Below are 20,246 nucleotides of genomic sequence, written 5' to 3'. Positions count from 1 at the left end.
GTCAGCCCCATGGTACTGCTCCCTGCCACCTCCATCCCCGTCTCCCGGTTCAAGCCCCATCAGCTCGCACGTGGGTCATTGCAGTTGCTGTTGGCTGTCCTCTCAGCCCCTTTCAGCTGCAGCCCTCCGGTCACTTCATGCACAAAACCCTGACTGTCTCCTCTCCTCAAAAACTACAGACTTCTTAAAAACGCAGGTCAGATTGTCAGGTTGCTACCCCAAACCCTACACTGGTTGCCCCATCTCAGAGCAAAAGCCAAAGTCCTTATGGTAATCCCAGGTACATCACCTTTCCCTCTGCCACCAGCCTTGAGCAACGCACACACATTTGCCCTTGCTGCTTCTTAGTCTAGAACACTTTCCCCCATTATCTTTGTGGGAAAGATCTCCCTCGTGTCGTTCGGGTTCTGCTTAGAAGACACGCTGTCATGGAGGCCTTGCCTGGCCACTTCAGGGTCATAGCTCAGCCAGAACCTCTCGAATCTCCACCATCTTCTGTTGTTTTTTTTTTCCCCAAAGCACATCTGGCTCCCTGGCCCTGGCTGTTTACTTGCCTGTCGCATCGTCCACCCTCCCTCGTCACACTCCTGGAAGGAGACGCTGGGTTCTGATGGCTGTCGAGTCCTCAGCCCCGAGTAGCTGTTAAGCTCGTGAGAAGCACTTTCTGGATGAGGGAGTGATTACGCGCAGGGCTCTGGTTTTGTGTGTGTCTGCCAGCTCTCCCAACAGCCATTGGCGTTGATGTGGTCCCCTCCTCATTTTGTCGGGCGCAAGAATAAATAAATGTCCCTGGACTGCTGAACTCAAGATGGGTAGCAAAAAGATCTGAACCAACTAGTCTCTTGCCGGAACCCACTTTCCGAATCACCATCTGTCAGGAGGCAGAAACGAAAGACTGTAGTGACAGACCTTTGGAAATGGAAGCGTGCGATGGGGGTGCACCAGGGCGACAGTAGCCAAGCGCAGCACGCCTACGCAGATTGCTCCGAAATTATCTGGGTCTCCTTCCTGTTCAATTTTTCAAATTGTGAGAGCTTTTTTTACTGCCTCCCTAGACAGTACAACATGAGAGGGAAAGAAGCATGTCCAAGAGGCCCTGTTGCTCCATTGAGTTTTTACTGTCAGCCTTCGGTGGCCTGGAATGTTCTGGAAATGGGGCACTCAGGCTGCATGAATGTGCCCTTTATTCCAAAAACAGGTCAGTCCGTTTTCCGCCTTGAGTAAACGTGATGTGTTGATAAGAATCAAATATTTCAGTGTGGGGCGGTGCAGAGATGCATTCTCAACTCTACCACTGAGATAACCTGTGTCCTTAAGCAGTTTTAATAGTAACTCTTACTCCCTGAGTCTCACCAGGTGCTAGGGACATTCCAAGTGCTTTATACTTATTAACTCATTAAGTTCCCCAAACCAACCTTGGGAATAAGTACACTTATTAACCCCAGTTAACCTAGGTGGCACAGTGGGTAAAGAATCTGCCTGTAATGCAGGAGACATAGGGGATGCAGGTTCAGTCCCTGGGTTGGGAAGATCCCCTGGAGGAGGGCACGGCTACCCACTCCAGTGTTCTTGCCTGGGGAATCCCATTGACAGAGGAACCTGGCAGGCTACAGTCCAGTGGGTCGCAAAGGGCTGGACATGACTGAGTGCCTGAGCATGCACACAGTCCCCACAACACCCCTTTGAGATGCATAGCACTGTGACCCCCGTTTTACAGATGAGGGGCCTGAGGCCACATGGCTCCAGGGCGACCCATGCATGTAATCACACAGTGAGGAAGTGGTTAACCCAGCATCCGCCTGTGTTAACTCAGCTTGTCTGGTGACCCCTCCTGGTTAAAGCCTGCCGGGACTCCTGGTCGTGACTCCTGGATAGAGGACAGTGCTCAAACTTCTTGGGGTGGTGTCAGGGGCCCCTGAGCCCGAGGCACTTATCCCTCCAGTCCATGTCCTAGCCCCTTCACCTTCACGCTCAGCCACGCACAACCACACTACTCAGGCCATGCCCTTGCCCTGCACCTAGCCTCTCCACTGCCTTCCTTGGAATGCACCATCCTTCCTCTTCTGACTGGTGACTTCCTGTCCACCTTCCAGGGACCAGGCCAAAGCCACTTGCTCCCTGAAGCCTCCAGTGACTCACCGTCCCCCACGCCCTTCTCCCTGCCCAGTGTCACTCTGCCCCAGGGCACCCTGAACCATGTGTCTTTGCTGCTTAGCTCACCTGCTGTCCCTGGCACCAAACCCCGGCCTCAGAGAGAGGGACAGTTACAGCAAGGAGCAGTGTGCTTGCGCAAGGACCAGACTAAGAGCTTTCTGATTTCCTTGTGGTTTTTAAAAAATACGTGCCAGCCCAACAAAACAGCTCTGCGGCTGGTGTTCCAACCATGGGCCGCCAGTTTGAGGCTCCTGGGAGCTCCTCGGGGATTCTAGTGCTTCACTCCAATGTCGGTGCGTAAACGAAGGAGGGAGAGAGGAAGAGAGGAGACAAGGAGGACTTACCTTCCTAGACCTGGCAATTTGGCTTCCGTTAAAAAAAAAGCTGTATTCGTCTGCTTGAGCTGTTGTAACAAAATGCCATAAAATGGGTGGCTTAAACATCAGAAATTTATTTTCTTCCCGTTTCTGGAGGCTGGAAGGCCAAGAGCAAGGTTCCATTCCTTTCCGTTTCTGGTGATGACTCTCTTCCTTGTAGGCGGCCACCTTCTAGCTGCATCCTCACATGGCCTCTGCTCGGTTTTTGTACTCGGAGAGAGCAAGCTCTCTGGTGTCTCTAAGAACACTAATTATATGGGATCAGGCCCCCATTGTTATGACCTCATTTAACCACCGTTAGAAGTCCCATTTCCAAACACAGTCACACTGGGGTTAGGGCTCCAACATGGCTTCCCAAGTAGTAAAGAAACGGCCTGCCAATCCAGTAGCCGTAAGAGACGTGGGTTTGATCCCTGGGTCAAGAAGATCCCCTGCACTAGGAAATGGCAGCCCACTCCAGTATCCTTGCCTGGAAAATCCCATGGACAGAGGAGCCTGGTGGGCTACAGTCCATGGGGTCACAAAGAGTTGGATACGACCGAAGCGACTCAGCACGCATGCATATAAATTCAGGGTGTGGAGGACGCACATTCAGTCCATATCACATGGCGTGCAGATCATTCAATCCACAGGTCTTTCCTGTGTCCTCACTGTGGGGATTCGGAAAACACCGAAGGCAAACAGCAGAGTCCATTGGTCAAAATCACGGACTTTCCTATCAGGCAAATTCAAGTTTGATACCTAGCTCCACTTGCTGGCCGAGTGACCTCAGACCCTCTACCCAACTTCTTTGAGCCTCGCACACCTTATTATGAAAGGAGGACAGTGATACTGACCACACAGGGCTTGTGTGGGGGTGAAGTCAGATCCAGGCCTGTCCACCAGGCCCAGCATCACTGGGGACCCCACTGGAGGAACAGTTACTGAGTGCATCCTCCGGGTATTGGGCTCTGAGCCGGGTGTGGGGTATCTGGTGGCGAGCAGGACAGAGTGATGCCTTCTTCTCATTCTTCCTCAAAGAGCCAGATGGTAAACAAGGAAATGTGTGATCAGGTAGCAAGCAAGTCAGTTGTTGGCAAATGGGACATGAGCTGTGAAGAAATAAAACAGGCAGAGGGCAGGATGGGAGGAAAGCCCTCACTGGGGAGGTGAATTGGACAAGAAGCTGAGGCCAAAGACTTGGGGCAGAGTCTTCCGGGTGGGGAAGCGGCAGTTGTGAAGGCCTGAAAGTGGGCACACTGGGTGCCCGCACAAGCAGCTGTCACAAGGAACGCGACCCCACCCTCGGAGGCCACCACCCTGCGGGGACACAGGACCTCGGCCCAGCCCTCCAGCCCTGGAGCAGGGCGGAGCTGAACCAGCTGTCAAAGGGGAGCAGAGCCTTGACTGGAGTGCTGGGGGCAGCAGGACAGGGGAGGAGGAAGATTTGGCGTTGCGGCTGGGGTTAGGGGCCAGCGAGCATCCCTGCAGGGAGAGGGGAGTTCAGTTGAAGAGCCTGGAATCTGAGGGACCTTCAGAGATTGCTCAGGTCTGAGCCCAGTTAGAGAGCAGTGTCAGGCCAGGAGCCCAAGCGCCCCATGGATGAGCCCAAGGCGCCCCATGGATGAGCTCGGTGTGAGCTGATGAGGCAGCAGCCCCCATTGCCACGGCCGGGTGGGCAGGCTGCTCGTTCTGGAGACTGGGCGCCCCACTCAAGATGCAGGGCCCCGGGCGGAAATCCAGCGCTGTGAGTCACAACCAGATGTACAGCCTGTTGGGGGAACCAGGGCCGAGGGGAACTGGTCACGGTTTCCTGGAAGCTTCCTGAGTGTGGAGGAGAGGTCTGCTGAGGACAGGTGCTGGGGGGGCAGGGCCAAGCCAGGAGACCCGCTGGGGAGCCGGCCCAGCTGCACTGTCAGCACCGGGGCCGAACTTTACGTGGCCACCGGGGGTGTCAGAGCCTGATGCCTGTGGACCCAGCTGAGGCGCGTTTGGGGTCCTCCGTCTCCCCTCCCACAGCATGTCTGGAGTTTCCTGGACTTCTGAGAGGTGGCATGCCCGTCGGGGTGTGGATGTGGGAAGAGCAGCCCAGCTGGGACTTCTGCATTGTCGCCCCATAAACTTGGATCCAAATCCATGGACTTCCACAAGCCCAGCCCCTCTCTGGCCCTGGGTCCTCTCACCTGCAAACAGATGGGATAAATTGGGAGCTCTCCAAGGTTCCGCTCAGGCAGTTCCTTTGTCTTCCTCCCTATAGATAGCAGTGGGGGCTTCCCAGGTAGCCCTAGTGGTAAAGAACCCGCCTGCAATGCAGGAGACTTAATGAAACACGAGGTCGATCCCTGGGTTGGGAGGATCCTCTGGAGGAGGGCCTGGCAACCCACTCCAGTATTCTTGCCTGGAGAATCCCACAGACAGAGGAGCCTGGCAGGCTACAGTCCATAGAGTTGCACAGTGTTGGACACGACCGAAGCGACTCAGCACATGGATGAGAGACACTGAGGCCATGGAGCAAGGAGCCTGCTCTGAGGAAGCCCATTTGGAGCTTGGCCGGATATGCTCCCTTCCCCTACCACACCCCGTGTTCCAGTGTCCTACAGCCCCTTCCTGATCTGCTTCCTGGCCCCTCTTACCCTCCCTCTCCTCTACCCGTGCTCCTCATCTGCAGACATGGAGGCTCTGCCATTCCTGGGGTGGGTGGGTCCCAAGTCTAAACCAAAGGAAGAACTCCCGGGGCATAGCCATCTGTGTGTACTTACTGGGATAAGCAGGCGGGACCTCCTCCAGCCACCTCCTGTCTGAATCCTACACATCCTTCAATCCAGTTCAGATAGCGCCTCCACCAGGAAGCCTTCCAGATCTCCCCAGCCAGAGTCATCACCTTACCCAGCCTCCCCCAGGCATCCCACTTGATAATTCTGCAGGTGCCATTTTTACTTTTGTTATTCTTGTTTAGTCGCTAAGTCGTGTCCGACTCTGCGACCCCATGGACTGTAGCTGGCCAGGCTCCACTGTCCATAGCGTTTCCCAGGCAAGAATACTAGAGTGGGTTGCCATTTCCTCCTCTAGGGGAATCTTCCTGATCCAGGGATCAAACTGACGTGTCCTGCACTGGCAGGTGGACTCTACCACTGAGCCACCAAGAAAGCCCCATTTTTTTTACTTACTAGTGTTGTAATTGTTTGTGCAAACATCATAGCTCCCGTACACAATTACAAACTCACTGGACACAGTCACCAAATTGCCCCGTTTTGCCCATGCTCATCAGCAGCCCCCTCTTTGACATCTGATGTAGGGTTTGGATTCTAGTGTTGGGTGGATAGTTGCGGAATAAATGGAGTTTCCTTCCTTCTGTGTAGCAGAAAGAGTCTTTCCTTCCAGAATGAACGGTTGGATGTGTAAGAGCCTGTGTTCTGTAGCTGCACTGGGTAGAATCAGCTCCACCGACACACAGCGGGACCCTGGGCAAGTTTCTAACACTCGTGCCTCACTGTCCCCACGTGTAGAGCGAGGATCATCATTACCTCCCCACCTCACAGGCTGGCTGTGAAGGTTAAATGAGTCATGCTTGTCAAGTGCTTGATGTCATGCCCAGCAGAGACCTACCTGATTCAGTAAGCGAAGTTGTTAGATTTTCTGACAGTCTGATATGTAAATTTTTCTTTGATTTTTTTTTCCTTTTTTTAATATTACACCGTCTTGCAGAATTCGAGTTTGGCTTTAGGTAGTTGCCAGGTCCTTTCCAATCCTTGCAGTCACTGAACCTGTGTCTGGCATTCACTGCCATCTGTGGAGTGCCTGGATACGCTGGCTCGGAGCAGGGGGCAGGGAAGGGAGAGACGAGCCTTCGCTGGCGTAACTGCTCGCCTGCTCAGGGCTAGCAGCCACACGAAGTGCTCTTACTCAGTTCATGTGACTCGACAAATTTGGAATGTGTCGGGGAGAGAGAGTTTTTCCAGCTGTGAGTCAGTACATTTATGCTGTCTCACACACATATTTAAAAATTTTAGAAAGAGACTTTAGTGAGAATTCATTTATGAGTGCGAAGTGGACATCTCTGGAAACTGTGTTTTGACCCTGAAGGCAAATAATACTTAAGATATTTAATAAAGGGTTCAAAACAAGAGTCAAGGGAAAGAGAACACAGCTAGCTGCCTTTTTCCTTCTGTATTTTCCGCCGCTGAAGTGCACATTGGAGTACCCAATATAGCTTGGGTTTATAAAGCACCTCCTGGCTACCCCAATTTATACTCAGCATAGTGGAAAAATAGATATGTGAAAGAAGGGAGGCAGAAGCAGCATTTACTAAGCACCGGTTATGTGCCAGGTAATCAGAGCTGGGATGGGGGTACATGTCCCAAGTTCAAGAGACAGCGTGGGGAAAATGGAATAGTTGTGTTCAGACATGCTTGGGCTCAAACCGCAGCAGCCTACTTTTAGAATGTTATCTAAGGCCCATCTTAGCCCATTTTGTGGATGGCAAAACTAAGGCTCAGAGAAGAGAAAATAATTTGTCTATGGACACAAAGCTCTTAAGTGGTGGAAACCATATTCTAAACAAGGTTTGTTACCCTTCTGCCTAACGCCAAACAAAGTAAGTGATAGAGCAGTTTTCAGATATCACACAAGAGACAACACAGGATTATGTTAGCTGGGAGAAGGGAGACAAACAGCGACTTCTACAGTTGCACTCGCTGCTGCCTTGAAGCAGTTTCCAGAATTCAGTATGAGGAGGAATCGCCCCCCAAAAAGAAAAATAAATAAACTACGTCTGTGAGTCTCCCTGTGGTGAAGAAATTTGGGTTAAACCAGTGTCCCCAAGGCTGAGTGTCCCCAGAAAGGAGGGAAGCAAGCACACCCATTCTCGGCGATAACACGCGCATATCCTAAGCAGGTACCGCTTCCTCACAAACCAGTCCCTTTACCCACCTCCGGACATGATGGAGTGTGCACGCGCACACACGCACGCGCGCGCACACACACAGTTTACATGGCTGAGCAGGCACACACACACATTAGGGATGACGAAGAACCTGCCTTTCGTCCAGGCTGGTCCTCTCGGCACGCACACACACACACACACACACACACACACACAGTTTACATGACTGAGCAGGCACACACACACGTTAGGGATGATGAAAAACCTGCGCACGCGCGCACACACACACACTTGATATGACTGAGCACGCACACATACACACGTTAGGGATGATGAAGAACCTGCCTTTCGTCCAGGCTGGTCCTCGGCACGCACACACACACACACACACACACACACACACACACAGTTGACACGACTGAGCACGAACACACACACACATTAGGGATGACGAAGAACCTGTACACACACACACACATTAGGGATGACAAAGAACCTGCACACAACACACACACACACATTAGGGATGACGAAGAACCTGTTTTTCATCCAGGCTGGTCCTGTCTGCTATTGTTTACTTTGAAGAAAGAAAGCAGCGCCCGCCCAAAGGGCTTGCGTTTCCAGCTCACTTACATCTCTTTTGCACGGGCTCATTTTCATAGACTCCCAGTCTCCAGGGAGCCGTGTCTTTCCCTCGGAAACATGAGCTGTAATCAAAGGTGTATTCATCCGCACACATCTGCTGACAGCCACGCCGGAGCCATAGTTCTCCGAGGCCTAACAGAAGGCGGCTCAGGCCAGGTGCCCAGGGAGAATTCTTCCCTACACAAATCAGATTGCCCTGTGGTTGCGCTTTGTAAAGATGGCAGAGTCCCAGGCGGTGCTTCTCACATTGCCAGAGGACCTGAGGGGGCCAGGGGGCAAACAAGATTCCACCATCCGTTCAGCAAAGACCGCTGCGGGCCACCATGTGCTGAGAACTGCAGACCCTGGGAATCCAGCTCTTCTGGTGACTTCCCATCACTGACAGGTATAAAGACCCAGCTTCCTAAAGGCCGGCGAGTCCCTGGAGGAGCTGGCTCCCGTTCTTTCTCTGGCCTGCTTCCACTGCTGGGTGACCAGTGCTGCTCCTCCTGCCTCGGCTCTGCACACGCTCCCTCTAGCTTTCTGGATTCTTCCTTCCTCTCTTGGCCAGGTTTGCTGCCGCTTGCCTTTCAGATCCAGCTGCCCTCCCCCAGGCCCTCCATCTGCCTCCCTGGAGATCTTGCCACCATTGCATGTGCCTCCCCGTCGCATCATTGGAGTCTCTTCTCCAGCCCAGCTGCAAGGGTGCATGCAGTCGCTTCAGTCATGTCTGACTCTGCAACACCATGGACTGTGGCCCACCAGGCTCCTTGGTCCGTGGGATTCTCCAAGCAAGAATACTGGAGTGGGTTGCCATTTCCTTCTCCAGGGGATCTTCCCGACCCAGGGATCAAACCCAAGACTCTTAAGTCTCCTACATTGCCAGGCAGATTCTTTACCACTAGCACCACCTGGGAAGTCCTGCAAGGGTAGGGCTCACTTTATCTCCCCAGTGCTGGCCTGAAACCAGTGCCCCATAGAGAGCTGTTGGAGGGAGACTTCCCTGGTGGTCCAGTGGTTAAGAATCTGCCTCGCAATGCAGGGGACTTGGGTTTGATCCCTGGTCAGGGAACTAAGATCCCACAGGTCAGGGAGCAACTAAGCCCATGTGCTCTGGAGCCCATGTACCCCAAAGATAGATCTCAGGTGCTGCAACCAAGACTTGGTGCAGCCAAATAAATAAACAAATAGTTTTAAAAAGATTGCTGAAGGAATGAAGAGACAGCAGTGAGCAAATTAAACACTGCCCTGCCCGGTGATGGGCACATCTTCTTGGAGTGTTGATGGTGTTTGACAATTTTCAGGGGAAATATTTGGGAACAAACACAGACCAATTCTAGAGTAGCGTTCAGTGTTCTTGTCCATGTTTGATGCTTCAAGTTGCGCCTGCACGCCCCGGGGAGGTTGTGAACTCAGCCTCCACTATAGTCTCGAGTGCAGACATAGGGTCTTCGTGGAAGCGTAGGTTGGTGTTGGTGGAAGAGATGGCCCAGTTTGCCAGCAGCTCCAGCCATGGAGTCAGAGTTTAAGGGGCAACATAGGGAGTGGTGGGGAACAGAAAGACTGTTCAATCAGGCCTGAGTTCAAACCTGTCACTGGATGTTTCCTCTCGGGGTGATACGTGTGATCACCTAAGATTCAGACTTGTTGTCTGCAGAGTGGGTATTGAGTACCTGCTCCTCAGAGCTGCTGTGATGAAGACAGAGAAGAAGCCTTGGAAGACCCCCTCAGTGCCCAGCTCAGAGCAAGCACTCAGGAAGTGGTGACTTTTGCACTTGTCCTTCACTGATCGCTCCTATGAATTAAAGGTGTTGTTGGTTTCCAAAGTGGAACATTTCCTGGTGCAAAGACAGGCAACTGAAGACTGCACTGCCGGCTTGCAGAATCATGGCTGCACAGAAGTGGCCTGTAACTTGCCACCTTCTTTGAACTTGACCTTCCTCTCTTGTGCTCAGTCCACAGTAGCCCCATCCCAAACCTGCTGATCCCAAATACAGTCCTCCATGGGTTCTTCATCCTCTCCTCAATATGAGGCCATCACCCCAGGACATCATGACCTGTTTACTAGACCCGGAATTTGTTACTCATCTACTAAATGTTTGCCGAGTGAAAAAATGGACTGGAATAAACTGCGAGAGAGGGAGTAACCCTGGGTGTTTTTCTTCTTCTCCGAATGGTTAAAGCACTGTTCCTCTTTTTCCCCTGCCGTTGTCCAGCCATCCGATGGGTTTAAACTAGGCCAGGAGGGGATAGGAGGGACCTGCAGGGAAAATCCTATGGGCAGATTTTTCCTCGTTGGGATTTTGTGCCTTTGATCATTTCCTGGGTGTGCTGAGCCAGGAAGACTGGAAATGTGTACACAGGAAGAGCTTGAAGGGCAGTGAAAAGCCTTTTCCTTCATTTATGCTGCTGCTCACAACGCGAGCGTCATTTCACGGCACTGAATCCCCTGTGCAGAAAGGAGGCAGGTTCTGTTTAGAGCTCTACTCGGCTGGTGAGGAAATTAAGGTCCCGGGGAGGGCAGGACTCGGCATCAGATCACAACACAAGTGTGTGAGAGAACCAAGACCAGACTCGGATGTGTCATTTTCGAGACCAGTGCCCTTCCCCCCACGCTGGTTAGGAAGGATCAAGTGTCTGATGCCCCCGTGTGAAGTTCAAGGTGGGGGGGGACTTCATTCATGGTCCTGTGCCTCCATTGCAGGGGGCCGTGGGTTTGATCCCTGGCCAGGGCACTAGGATCCTACATGTATGTCCAAAAAAAGTGGGGAAAAAAAGAAAAGGCTAAATGGGAAAATGGAACTGATTCATTGAGATTCCCCAGCCCCAAGAAGAATTCACTGTTTGCAGCTCCAGCCAAGCCCCACTCCACACCTCTGTGCCCAGGAAGAAACACCTAGTCAGTTAGGGATAATAATAAGTAACACCAGTAATAATAGTAGCTAACATACTATTCTGTGTACGTGCATACTGTATCTAGCACCTACATGATTCTAAGTGCTCTGTATGCATTCCCTTCCTGGGTCCTGCAGGGTGATTCAGAGTTAATTCGGGGAAGTGGGAGGACAGAGCATTGACTAGAGACGGTCTAAGATAAGGTAGCCACATGGCTGCATGGAATCCAGGGGGTTCAAAAAGCTTGGTCATTGGGAGCCCATAACACAGTGGGGCAAGGGGAAGGCGGAGTGATGAGCGTTGGCCAGACCTCGCAGGGTCAGAGGCCCTGGGGTGAGAAGTGTGGCCTTTGTCCTGAGACAAATGAGGGCATCCGTTAGCTGCTCCCACCTATAGCACCTCTATATACATACATTGTGCTTCCTCACCTTCAGGCTATTATGTATCTTTCTCCTTTTTTATACTGTGGCTTTCCTGAGGGTAAGGATTGGATCTTATTTATGTCTGTCTGCTACCTAGCACAGAATCAGGATATGTGATTACTCAACATGTGGATACCTCAATAAATGATTGCTCATCAGATATTTAATATGTTCAACATTTAATAATGGTTTGTTGTTGTTCAGTCGCTAAGTCATGTCCAACTCTTTGCGACCCCATGGAGTGCAGTGCTCCAGGCTTCCCTGTCCTCCACTATCTCCCGGAATTTGCTCAGACTAATGTCCATTGAGCTGGTGATGCTATCTAACCATCCCATCCTCTGCTGCCCCCTTTTCCTTTTGCCTTCAATCTTTCCTAGCATCAGGGTCTTAACATGGTAATATTTAATAACTATTGCAGTCCAAGGGGTCGCAAAGCGTCGTACATGACTGAGCAACTGAACTACAACATACATACTACATGTTGTTATACACAGATATTAGTACCTAAAATATAACTTCTATTATGCAGGCATTGCTGCTCTAAAATGCTACATGTGTGCCGATAAAACCCTGCATTCTGATAAATTCAAAAATCACAGCATTTGGGGGACAATTGGCCTGAAGCAGAGTATTCACAATTCACACGACTCTGTAATGAAGCACAGTCCGAGTGACGATACCAGTCCAGTTCAAAGGGTGTCAGTTCTGGATTAGAATAAATACAATAACTATAGGGCCTGAGTGACTATAGGCCAATCAATACTGTTTTAAAGGGGAGGTGGAACTTGATGGAGGGGGCTAGCGAAGGGTTGAGGCTGCTGGGTGTAGACGCAGAAGCAGGCAGATGTCTTCATCCCAAGTTCCTGGGGCAGAGCACTTCCAGGCCCTGCTGGAGTGTGGCCAGGATGGGTGGTCTCCTGAGCCCCCAGCCTGGGCACAAAGACCAGGGCAAACCGAGCCACACGAGCACCTCAGACAGAGCACGGGACCACCGGAGCCCCGAGGAGGAGCTGGGAGGGCGGAGCCCTGTGGCTTGCTCTGCTCAGCGGTGTGTCCCTTGCATCCAGCCACCCTCACTTGGTGGTGCAAAGTATTAACATGCCAGGAACAGTTGCCTTTGAGCCAGTGCGATGTCCAGGCTTTGTTGACGTCAGTTGCCTGTATGCCTTGTGTGCACTGAACCTCCTTGTGGAAACACAGCAGAACAAACATTCCGTAACGGAAGACATGACTGATACACCAAGGATGCCTGCTGGCATCCTACCAGTCACACACCCTCTGAGGTTGTGGACTGTTCTCTTCTTGGTCCACGAGTCTGATAAGTAAACCCATTCTGTGAGCAGAGAGTAAGGCAAGATGGAGCTGGGGCACACTAATCCAAGTGAAAGTGTTAGTCGCTCAGTCGCGTCCGACTCTTTGTGACCCCATGGACTGTGGCCCGCCAGGCTCCTCTGTCCACAGAATTCTCCAGGCAAGAATACTGGAGTGGTTGCCATTCCCATCTCCAGGGAATCTCCCCAACCCAGGGATCGAACCCGGGTCTCCTACATTGCAGCCAGATTCTTTATCCGAGCCACCAGGGAAGCCCCCTAGACACTGATGAAAGTGAAAGTTGTTCTGTCGTGTCTGACTCTTTGAGACCCCATGGACTATATACTCCATGGAATTCTCCAGGCCAGAATATTGCAGTGGGTAGCCTTTCCCTTCTCTAGGGCATCTTCCCAACTCAGGGATCGAACCCAGGTCTCCCACACTGCAGGTGGATTCTTTACCAGCTGAGCCACAAGGGAAGCCCAAGAATATTGGAGTGGGTAGCCTATTTCTTCTCCAGCATATCTTCCCAACACAGGAATCGAACTAGGGTCTCCTGTATTGCAGGCGAATTCTTTACCAACTGAGCTATCAGGGAACCCCTAGACACTAATGAAGGGTACCATAAACCCGTGATGTGATCGCTTTCCCCATCAGAAGCAGCTGCGCTCACACCTCTGCACTTGGATTCAGAGGACCTCAACCCCATCCTGCCCGAAAGCTGTGTGACCTCAGGAAAATCACTTAACCTCTCTGTGCCTCAGTTTCCTCAACTGCAGAATAGCACCAGTGACATCCCCGAGTCCTTTGAAGGAGCAGATGAGCTCCTAGTGGATGGAAAGTTCTTTCTAAACTGTAAGGAGCTTTACAGAGTATTGTCCTTCCTGCCGATCAGTGCTGGGCTACTCAGGTCAGCTTGCCTCCTAGGGTGCCTTCTCCTGTCGGATGCTCAGTTCTAAGGGCAGAGGGCAAATCCAGCTACATTGGGATCAGAATAAATTAATCACTGGGATTCAATGCAGAAGTTGGGATGACCTTTGGGAAATGTTGCTGACCTCTGACGACAGTGAGGAGGAGGGGACCCCGGCCTCCCTCCCTACCGATGCCTCCCTCACTGAGCGCTCACCCATCAGCCTCTGTCTCCAGGCCTGAAGTCATCAGCCGATCCCTGGCCCACTGCTCTGCCCCCAGCCCCTCCCACCAAGCCAGGCCCGCCTGTCCCATCACCCTCTCATTTTGCTTCCCCGAATAGCACAGAGGAAAGGAACACTTGATTCCGGAATCACGTGAACTCAGATTTGGATGAGCTTTACCACTCAGCATCATTAAAATCCTGATAGCCAAGTTGTGGTTTCTTGAACCTGTCTCTTTCCCTGGGGAATGGGCTATGACTTCCTGACTTCCTTCCTTCCTTCCCTGATGAAGGGGATTAGAAATGCATGCTTTGCAGACTTTAATGTGCCTGGGAATCACCTGAGGAGCTTGTTAAAAAGCAGGCTTTGTTGCTTTGGGTCCTGAGAATCAGCCCTTCCAACAAGCTCCCAGGTGATGCAGTTTCACCTCTGACATATGGATCCATGTTTGAAGTCCCTGCCATAGTGATTACACTTAGTTGTATGGCCATAAAGATTTTTTTTCCTCAAAGGGTGCCCCTTTGAGAACAGGGAGAGATGAATAGAGAATCCTCTGCTCCCCTCAGAATTCCAAGCGCAACAAGAAAAAACAAGCTTGGCTGTAAAGGCAGGCAGGGCATGGGGAGCGAGAAGCGTGGTCCCAGCCGCGGCTCATAGGCAGGCTCGCCACGCACACGTGTGCGCTGCAGGTGGGCCTCAGCCGGCTGCAGAAGCCTCTAGAGCTCAGGCCTCGACTTGCCACGCTGGGAACGAACGCATCCTCTGAGCTGGGCGCTCGCCTGCTTCTCCGGCTTCGCTCTCCTGAGGAATTTTCAAAGCACACAGGGCTTGCCCAGCAGGAGTCTCCCAGGGCGGAAATCCACATCGAGGGCTTTTCTTTTCAGGACTGCCGTATCTTTTGGACTTGAGGCCTGTAGGCAAAGCTTTCCTTCTCCACCCTCACCAACTGTGAACCTCTGTTGCTGCCAAGGAACCGACACCAGGGACTGGAGGCAACTCGGAGTGGGGTTCAGGAGACGCCTCCCCAGCCCCACCCAGCACATCTTGCTTTTAGTTTCACTCTCCTAAAAGGCCTGCTTCTCAGAAAGCTGCTGACTCACCCAGAGTGTGAGGGTCTTTTTTTTTTTTTTTCTCCTTCTCAGCATCATCACAAAGCCCCGAGATTCTTGAGGTCAGTTTAACGAGTGGCTGGGCCTTAACCATTTCCTTTCTCCTCCCCATCTCCATCCCAGGATCCCAGGGCCTCAGACCTTCTAGAAATGGGAGTTGATACCCCCATTTGCCTTGCTCTGCTTTTAATATTGATTATTTCTTCTCTGTAGGTCTTGACGCACTGACTGCTCTGAAGTCAAAGTAAAAAGATTCCCAGGATGTAAGCAACACGGGAACTGGTGAGTGACCGTGTATTTGGCGAAGGTCGAGGCCTCCACTGGATTTCAGGAAGGGAAGGGAGATGGAAGGGAGTCGGGCAGGGGAAGCGGGGTCCGAAGCCCGTCCAGGGGGCAGCTGAACTTTTGCACCTCTGAAATTGTTTTTGTCGAGACGCACCTGGAAACAGCGCAGTGCAGAGAACCCAACTGTGTGTCCCTGAGAAATCGCTGGGTCCTGTCCACCCCTCCCTAGACGCAGACTGGAGCCTGCAGTTGGCTGTGCTGACCTCTCTCTGCTCAGATGCTAGCATCTCACGCTTACCCTCCGGAGGGCATGGGCTGGGGATCATTCTCACGAACCTTGTAACCAGGGTTAGGGACGCATTCTTACAACACAGAGGGAACTCTGCGGTTCACACCAGTTTGCAAACCATAGCCCCGAGGAGACATGAGTAAATGGAGACGAGAAAGCCACCTTTGCTCCTTTGAATGGCTGTCGCTGGCAAGAGGCAGGCGGGCAGCTAGTGACTCAGCCTAAGGAGAAATTCCTAACAAGAGGTCGGCAATGGTAAAAATCTATGTCCGTTAGAAGTAGTGAGTTCCCTGTCATTGGCAGAATCCAAGCACAGGTTGGAGAAGCGTGGATGGGAAATGTTGAAGTGGGGAGGGGTTCTGACAGGGCAGTGTTTTACAAACTGTTCCGTGATGACCGAGAATCCTGGGGGGCAGGAGGATGAGGGGGAGGTTCAGGGAGAATGAACAGCAGGACTGTGTAAGCTCTCACGTGCATCCCCTCAGCACTGTCTGTTTTATGGGGCAGGCTCCTGCTTTAAGGGCCTCCCAGGTGGTGCAAGTGGTAAAGACCCCACCCGCCAATTTAGGAGATGTAGGAGGGTCAGGAAGATTCCCTGGAGGAGGGCCCAGCAACCCACTCCAGTATTCTTGCCTGGAGAACGCTATGGACAGAGGAGCCTGGCGGGCTACAGTCCATGGGGTCACAAAGAGTCAGACACGACTGAAGTGATTTAGTGCACAAACACATGTCCTGCTTTAAAACAGCCTGAAGTTGCTGGATGAGACGGTCTCTCCCCAGACCTATTGTCCATGGGCCAGGTGTACCTGAGCTCGCCACATGTCACACGTGTGGCCCCAAACACCTGATCTGTGTGAAGAGTGGGCAACTCACCAGGCGTGATGGGGACTCTGATCAGAGGAGAGCTCACTCCTGTCACAGGACCACCAAAGAAAAGAGTTGCCAGCGCATCATGCCATCAAGACTTGCCCAGGATCCAGACCACACAGACCAGAAGGAAAGGCCTGTTGGGAATGCTGTGCTGGGTTCCCCCAAGTCCCCAGGCTGTGAGAGGACAGTGAGCATGGCTTCCCCAAGGGAGCTGGGGTCCTCCTGCACCACATCGGCCAGTGACCAAAACCTGGCCCGACAAGCGTGAAAAGAATCGCACCCTAGACGCCGCGGGTGGAGAAATTGCCCAGGAAAGACACCTATCACAAGGACGAGGGTCTGGAGGTCTGAGTAAGGAACACAGGGGCCTCCTTTGTGCTTTGTCACCGGGTCTTCTTTCCCCTGGGCCTGGGTCAGCTGCCGCAGTAAATGTGCACCGAGGGCAGGGCGCTGTGGGAGGCCAGAGATGCGGTTCTTTTTCAAGAAACTGACGGCCTGGATGAGAATCGAGTTTGACAGTCCCTATACAGAAGCTGTGTGTTAGCTGTGTTCTGAGTGTTGTGTAGCAGGGGGGTGGGAGAGGAAGGGGAGGGGGCTGAACAGCAGCTTGAGCTGTAACTTGGTGCTTCCTTGCAAGTCTTGAGGCACAAGTTGGGCTTTGAGGACAGAGACTGTGTCCTTGATTCAAAGGACCTGAGATATGTGCTCAGGAAGTGACTGTTTAATGATTATAGGGAAAGTGATAAAGAGAGAGTTCCAGAGGCTGTGTCTGTGGTTAAGATCAGACAGCTCAGGTTCAAATCCTGTTTCTTCCACTAGCCATGGGGTCTCATAGATAGAAGTTGCCAATCTGTCTATGCCTCAGTCTTCCCATCTGCAAAATGGGCACCATGCAGTACCTACTACATAAGAGGGCTGCTGGGAGGAGTCAATAAACTGATTCATGCAAAGCTGCTTGGTCCCCTGCCAGTATACTGTTAATGCCCAATAAATATTAGCTCTTATTCTTGTTCTGGAAGTAGGATGTGATCCCGATTAAGGTTTAGTGTTGGGACACTAAATAGCAGCATAGGCAAGAAGACAGAGCACTGGGCCAGGAGTCAGAAGCCCTGGCTTAGTTGCAGGGAGGGGGTGCGAGAAGCATCACTCCCCCCAGGCTCACTCTACAGCGGAGATGCAGCGAGAGGGCGGTCCAGGGAAGCACCATCTTTCCTGCTCGCTCTCCGGTGATCCTGGCACCGGTCCAAAGGCAGAGGCCACTCAGCTCTTTATTACCTGCTAGGGGGGCCTCACGGAGAGTGGGTGGACTTCTCAGGACCTCTCCTTTTCCCAGTAAAGCCCAACGTGAGCCACCTTCCCTTGCGGAAGTGAAATGCTCAGGTACAAGAGAGAGTCTGCTGGTACCAATGGGAAATCATTTAAAACTTGCACTTGGGTAGCATCATCTGGCAGAGAAGGCAGTGGCACCCCAGTCCAGTACTCTTGCCTGGAAAATCCCATGGATGGAGGAGCCTGGTGGGCTGCAGTCCAAGGGGTCGCTAAGAGTCGGGCATGACTGAGCTACTTCACTTTCACTTTTCATTTTCATACATTGGAGAAGGAAATGGCAACCCACTCCAGTATTCTTGCCTGGAAAATCCCATGGACGGAGGAGCCTGGTGGGCTGCAGTCCAAGGGGTCACTAAGAGTCAGGCACGACTGAGCTATGAGCTACTTCACTTTCACTTTTCATTTTCATACATGGGAGAAGGAAATGGCAACCCACTCCAGTATTCTTGGCCTGGAGAACCCCAGGGACGGGGAGCCCAATGGGCTGCCGTCTATGGGGTCGCACAGAATCGGACACAACTGAAGCGACTTAGCAGCAGCAGCGTCATCTGGAGCCTCACAGTCAATGAGCATTGATTTCCCAGCTGTTCTCCAGAGAGCCTTGGCTATCTCCTCAACTGGAAGATAGATTGTTCAAGCGATGCTTCACTATGCAGAAGGCATCATCCACCATCCTAGGATTTGAAGCATATTTCAAATAAAAATGGCACTTGCCTGAAAATTTGTCAGGGTCACCTTTCTTGTATTAGTGGTGGACATGGAACTCTGGAATGGGCTTACTTGGGGACCTACCTTTTTTCTCTCCTGCTTCATCACCCTGTGATCCTAGCTGGATAATAAGATGGTGGTTGTTCAGATGCTAAGTCGTGTCTGACTCTTTGTGACCCCATGGACTGCAGCATGCCAGGCTTCCCTGTCCTTCACTATCTCCTGGAGTTTGCTCCATGTCCGTTGAGTCAGTGATGCCATCCATCTTATCCTTTGTTGCCCCCTTCTCCTCTTGCCCTCAGCCTTTCCCAGCCTCAGGGTCTTTTCCAATGAGTCTGCTCTTTGCCTCAGGTGGACAAAGTATTGGAGCTTCAGCATCAGTCCTTTCAATGAATATTCAGGGTCGATTTCCTTTAGGATTGACTGATTTGATCTCCTTGCTGTCCAAGGGACTTTCAAGAGTCTTCTCCAGCACCACAATTCAAAAACATCAATTCTTCTCAACCTTCTTTATGGTCCAACTCTCATATCTGTACATGACTACTGGAAACAACCATAGCTTTGACTTTGATTATATGGACCTTTGTCAGCAAAGTGATGTCTCTGCTTTGGTAGTTTAAACCAAAATTGTTAACGGCATAAGCACAGCCCCTGTACCTACAGGGTCCTAAAAACTGTCACTCATGCCTGTTTCCTCCCTGTGCACCCCCTAACATCTGCCAAGTGACCCCAGCTTCAATCCTACCTTTAATGGGAAGGGAACAGGGATGAGGCAGGGGGCAGCTTCAAAGACAAAGCATCAGAGAAAGGAGGTCCCGATTCCTGGTTCTATCAGCCATTGGCCTCTCTTAGCTTCTGTTCTACCTCTTTTCAGATGAGGTGACTGGGCTAGGTCAGGGGTGACAAGTAGATCTCATCTCCTGCCAATTCTGATCAATTGGTCATGGCTGCCAAGGGCACTGCATGGAGAAGGACTCTGAGGCATACCCAGGAAAGAGGGTGCTACAATGGATTAGTGATGTCTGCTGGGGAGCAGTAAGGAGGACGTAGCCCACGTGCCACCTTTTAGCATTTGAGAAAAAAAGATTTCCAAACGCCCCTGACTGCTTCTACACATCGTGGTGTTACATCAGGGGGGCAAAGCACAGCAAAACCTCATTAATCTGGACCACTTTAGGTCCAGCCCAAGTGACTGAAAAAGTCATCATCTGAGGGTGCCTATTGCATGCAGGTGAGCTTTATTACCCTTCAGTTTGCAGAGTCAGCTCAGCCCAGCTAGCTGACAGGGCAGAGGCCAGGGTGGTGGTGGTCTGTGCTTGCAGGTCTGAACATATGGCTGAGCACACCTCACTTGTAACACTTCTGGGGCACTCACTCTATGAGCTTTAGATCAATACCAATGAAACTCAATGAAGCAGGGCTTTTTTGAAGTAGAAAATCATTCCATGGGCAGTTTTGCTCCTGTTTCAAATTGCCAGGGGATCTGAATTAGAGAGGTGTCACTGTACTAGCTGGGAAAAAGCTATTTTTCCAGAATTATATGCAGAAGATGAGACCAAGTGGTTCAGAACTGCATTTCCTCTGAGTTTCCTGATCTGTAAAATGGGGAATTAATATACCTCACAGGGCTCTGCAGGAGGGTAATTGAGATAAAATGTGGAAGAGACCCAACTAAAGATCTTGCTCACAAACTATGGTCAAAAGATGCTATTTCTCTCCCCCCCCACCACCCCAAACTCTACCTCCATAATTACCTGAAAGCAGAGCTCTCTCCTTGTCATGCATTTGAGAAAAATGAGGTTAAAGATTGTCTTAATGATACCATAACTTCTCAAATGACTCCTGTTAGTTTTTCAGAGGCTTTTTTTGTTGTTGCTGA

The 20,246-nt window shown here is 51.6% G+C and overlaps 1 protein-coding gene across 8 annotated transcripts in view; it reads left to right on the top strand.

Moving 5' to 3' along the window:
- Positions 1-20,246, top strand: part of ZHX2 (zinc fingers and homeoboxes 2) — a 179,120-nt gene that overhangs the window by 68,307 nt on the left and 90,567 nt on the right. For 2 of the 8 annotated variants that reach the window (XM_042254167.2, XM_060393695.1), the window contains exons 2-3: positions 1,056-1,198; positions 15,100-15,168. The exons of 1 other annotated variant lie outside the window; for it this stretch is intronic. The gene's annotated coding sequence lies outside the window, so the exon portion shown is untranslated. Of the gene's footprint in view, positions 1-1,055; positions 1,199-8,154; positions 8,423-14,502; positions 14,949-15,099; positions 15,169-20,246 lie in introns of those variants that run through there. 5 more of the 8 variants (XM_042254168.2, XM_060393696.1, XM_027972931.3 and 2 more) reach the window with 3 other exon arrangements.

Source organism: Ovis aries, chromosome 9 (assembly GCF_016772045.2).
Source record: "Ovis aries strain OAR_USU_Benz2616 breed Rambouillet chromosome 9, ARS-UI_Ramb_v3.0, whole genome shotgun sequence".
In the NCBI taxonomy this organism is placed as follows: Eukaryota; Metazoa; Chordata; class Mammalia; order Artiodactyla; family Bovidae; genus Ovis; species Ovis aries.
The sequence above is the reverse complement of the archived record's forward strand: the minus strand, read 5'-3'. Positions and strand labels throughout refer to the sequence as shown.